The 4,802-nt window shown below is 50.8% G+C and overlaps 1 pseudogene; it reads right to left on the bottom strand.

The window, feature by feature from the left end:
• Window positions 1–305: 305 nt before the first annotated feature.
• LOC103257631 lies at window positions 306–1,526 on the bottom strand (annotated as a pseudogene).
• Between the last annotated feature and the right edge of the window lie 3,276 nt (window positions 1,527–4,802).

Raw genomic sequence — 4,802 nt, 5'->3', positions numbered from 1 at the left:
TTTGATTTCTTTTTTTTTTTTACAAGTTGAGTATTTTATTATGAATAGATTGTTTCAGAGTTCATATTACATATTCAAATAAGGCCACACTGCACAGCTTTGGGTTTCACCATGAAGGATGAAGAAAGACTTCTAGCTCCCTGCTTATTCCCAGCCGCACTTGAATACTTAGTGGAAGGTGAGGTTCTTTCCTTAGCCTTTCAAGGCCCCTTCATTCTTTCATTCAAGCCCTCTGCTAGTAAATCTCCATCCTCTGATCTGATCGGGTAGAACTCCCAGTGACATGCTGTCTTAGAGTGTTTTCTTTATTCCAGACGAGTGATAAGACAACTTCGTTGCATTTGTGGGTGAGGGTTCTCTACCAACAGGTTCAGACCAGAGCACCATGCCGGGCCAGTAGGGTAAAGAAAGAACACACGCACTGCAGTATCTGAGCTGGGGGTCCTCTGTTTGTTGATCTCCTCTTCGTCGTCCTCAAACGCTTCCTCCCCGTCGTTGACCGTGGCTACCTGGTACTGCTGGTACTGGGACACCAGGTCGTTCACGTTGCTCTCCGCCTCGGTGAACTCCATCTCGTCCATGCCCTCGCCCGTGAACCAGTGCAGGAAGGCCTCGTGCCGGAACATGGCCGAGAACTGCTCTGAGATGTACTTGAATAGCTCCTGGATGGCCGTGCTGTTGCTGATGAAGGTGGATGCCATCTTCAGGCCCTGGGGCAGGATATCGCACACTGCCACCTTGACGTTGTTGGGGATCCACTCCACAAAGTAGCTGCTGTTCTTGTTCTGGATGGCCAGCATCTCTCGTCCACCTCCTTCATGGACATGGGGCCCTGGAAGACAGTGGCCACGGTCAGGGTAGCGGCCGTGGCGCGGGTCGCAGGCAGCCATCATGTTCTTGGCATCGAACATCTGCTGGGTGAGCTCAGGCACTGTCAGCGCCTGGTACTGCTGGCTGCCCCGGCTGGTGAGGGGCGCGAAGCCAGGCATGAAGAAGTGCAGGCGTGGGAAGGGCACTGTGTTCATGGCCAGCTTGCGCAGGTCAGCATTGAGCTGGCCGGGGAAGCACAGGGAGGTCGTGACCCCGCTCATGGTGGCCAACACCAGGTGGTTGAGGTCGTGTGGTTGAGGTCGCCGTAGGTGGGCACGGTGAGCTTGAGGGTGCGGATGTCATAGAGATGTCATAGAGCGCCTCGCTGTCAATGCAGTAGGTCTCGTCCATGTTCTCCACCAGCTGGCACACGGACAGCATGGCGTTGTAGAGCTCCACCACCGTGTCGGACACCTTGGGGGAGGGCATGACGCTGAAGGTGTTCATGATGCGGTCGGGGTACTCCTCCCGGATCTTGCTGATGAGCAGCGTGCCCATGCCCGAGCCCGTGCTGCCCCCCAGCGAGTGCGTCAGCTGGAAGCCCTGCAGGCAGTCGCAGTGCTTGCACTCCTTGCGCACCACGTCCAGCACCGAGTCCACCAGCTCCGCGCCCTCCGTGTAGTGCCCCTTCGCCCAGTGTTCCCGGCACCCGTCTGGCCTGCAGCAGCGCGAGAGAGGGCAAGCGACTAAACGGACTGCTCCCTGTGATTGGCGTGCTCTCAGTGGCACAGAACATCAGGGACTCAAGCGACCAGGACTCAAGCGACCAGGACTCAAGCGATCATGTTGCCCGAGTGAGGAGACTGGGGAGACAGCCATCCACCAACACGACTGGTGGACAGAGAGGTAGAGCAACTGCGTTTTCTTTTTGTTAGGGTCTCACTCTGTCGCCCAGTGGCATGATCCACAGCTCACTGCAGCCTCGACCTCCTAGGGTTGGGCAATCCTTCCACCTGAACCTCCCAAGTAGCTGGGACTACAGGCATGTGCTACCACACCCAGCTAATTTTTTAATTTTTTCAGAGGCAAGCTCTCACTGTTACCCTGAGTGATCTCGAACACCTGGGCTCAAGTAATCCCCTCACCTTGGTCTCCTAGAGTGCTAGGATTACAGGTACGAGTCCCTGTGCCCAACCAGAACAATTTCTTTAGGCAAGGCAAAGTATCTGTCAATTTTTTTTTTTTTTCGAGTTGGAGTCTCACTCTGTCGCCCAGCAGACTGGAGTGCAGTAGCCGTTCCCAGCCACCACAGCCTCCACCTACTGGGCTCCGGTGATCCTCCCGCCTCAGCCTTCCTAGTAGCTGGAACTACAGGCACGCACTACCACACCTGGCTAATTTTTTTTTTTTTTTTTGAGTTGGCGTCTCACTCTGTCTCCCAGACTGGAGTGCAGTGGCCGCTCCTGGCCACCACAGCCTCAACCCGCTGGGTTCCAGCAATCCTTCCACCTCAGCCTTCCAAGTAGCCGGAATTACAGGCATGTGTTACCACGCCCGGCTGATTTTTGATTGATTGTAGAGATGAGGTCTCACTGCTCAGGCGGGTCTCGAACCCGCGGGCTCAGGCAATCCACTCACCTCAACCTCCCAAGGCGCGCCACCGAGCCCGCTGCACTTTGATTTCTTAAAACCATTTCTCAGCTGATCGATCAGTATATGTTTCATCTCTTTATTTGTTTTTTATGCAGTTTGAGTGGAAAACTTCTAGGAAACGTACATTTTTGAAAAATTTGAGCTGACATAGTTTGTCCTGTATGATCACCGGCAATCTCTTTATATCCCCTTGGAGGGGACATATGAGTGGTTTGCTAGATTTGTGATGCCCCCTCAGTGGGGACATCCACGTGCAAAGGCTTAGCATATGAACTTGGGGTCACGCAGACTTTCATGGACTTTTTTTGACTAAATGATAATCATAGCTATTGGAGGGTTATGCTCTGTTTTGTTTATTCATCAGTTGATACACATTAGGATGTTTCCACTCTTGAGCTGTTATGAATAAAGCTGCTGTGAACAGTGACGTGTATCTTTTTATTTGAACAACTGTTTTCATTTCTCTTGAGTCTATACTTAGAAGTGGAACACTGGGTCATGTGTGGTGATCCTATCTTTAACTTTTTGAGAAGCCACCAGACTGTTTGCCAGGGCATCTGCCCCATTTTGTGCTCCCACCTGCAACGTATGAGGGTTAGGATTAGGATTTCTTCACATACTCACCAAGCCTGTTGCTCACCCCCCTCCACCCGTGTGTGTTGTGTGTTTTAGTAGCCATCCTAGTGAGTGTGAGTGAAGTGGTATCTGTTGGGTTTCACCTGCATTTCTGTAGTGATTAGTGAAGTTGAACATCTTTTCATATGCTTTTTGGTCATTTGTAAATCTTGGGAGAAATAATATTCAAGTCCTTTGCCCATTTTTAATTGTGTTGTCTTTTTTGAGAGTTACGAGAGTTCTTTATATATTCTGGCTATTAGATTCTTATCAGACAGATGATTTGCAAACCTTTTCTGTAGGTCGTGTTAACTTTTTAGTAGTGTTCTTTGGTTTGTAGAGGTTTTCGGTGTTGATGAAGCCCAGTTTGTCTGTCTTCTCTGATGCCTGTACATTTGGTGTCATGTCTGAAGATCTGTTACTGCATCCACAGTCGTGAAGGTGTGCCCTGTGTTCTTTGAAGGACTTTAGAGTTTTCCTCTTACATTTCGGTTTAATTTTCACGGGGATGAGGTCCCATTCTTTTGTGTGTGGTTATCTGTTGGTCCCAGTGCCATTTGTTGAAAAACACATTCTTTACCCAGTGAATAGTTTTGACCCTTGTTGTAACTCAGTTAACCATGGATGTGTGAGTTTCTTTCTGGACTGTCAGTTGTATATCTACCCTTGTGCCAACACCACACCATTTTGTTTTGTTTGTTTTGTTTTGTTTTGAGTTGGAGTCTCACTCTTGTCGCCCAGACTGGACTGCAGTGGCTGCTTCCGGCCACTGCAGCCTTGACCTGCTGGGCTCCGGCGATCCTTCCGCCTCAACCTTCCAAGTAGCTGGAACTACAGGCGCGCACTTATCACGCCCGGCTAATTTTTTGATTTATTGTAGAGATGAGGTCCCGCCAAGTTGCCCAGGTGGGTCTCAAACCCGTGGGCTCAGGCAATCCACTCACCTCAGCCTCCCAAAGTGTTGGAATTACTGACTGAGCCACTGAGCCTGGCCAAGAGCTGACTTTGAATAGATCACAGCGAGGGAGCAGCTCTGCTACATATGAAACCCCGACCCAGAAGCAGGTCGCCTGCGAGTGGTTTAGCACCAGGTTCTCCACGGACATGCCACGCTTGATGGGTGAGGGGGTGGCCACCTTTCTGGTTGCACCCCATGTCCAAGGATGAGGGGCTCTCTGCACCAGACCCCAGTTTCGACTCCCGGCTGGGGGGTGTGTGCTGCCAGCAGGGATGATGGGATATGTCTATCCGAGGCTCCATGGCGCTGCTATATCATTCGGCACAGTGGAATTCTGACTTAGAGGTGTTGGGTCATAAGCCCACAGATGGTAGCTTCACCCCATTGGCTCCTCAGCCAAGCACATACACCAAATGTCTGAGTCTGCGACTCCTCTCGTACTGAACCGGATTACCCTGGAAGCAACACATCATACTGTAACTTTCTGGTAGGATTTGATTTGATTTTTTGAGTCAGAATCTCTGTTGCACAGTCTGAAATGCAGTGGCATAATCATGGCTCACAACAGCCTCAAACTTCAGGGCTCAGGCAGTCCTTCCACCTCAGCCTCCTCAGTAGCTGGGACTGTAAGTGTGTACCACCATGCCTGGCTAATTTATTTTTATGTTTGTTTTTATTTTATAGTGATGAGGCCTCACTGTGTTGTCCAGGCTGGTCTCTAACTCCTGGGCTCAAGCAGCCCTCCCATCTTGGTGTCCCAAAGTGC

Source organism: Carlito syrichta, unplaced genomic scaffold (genome assembly GCF_000164805.1).
Source record: "Carlito syrichta isolate Samal-C Ts95f unplaced genomic scaffold, Tarsius_syrichta-2.0.1 Scaffold301821, whole genome shotgun sequence".
Lineage (NCBI taxonomy): Eukaryota > Metazoa > Chordata > Mammalia > Primates > Tarsiidae > Carlito > Carlito syrichta.
This window is presented reverse-complemented; position numbering and strand designations above follow the sequence as displayed.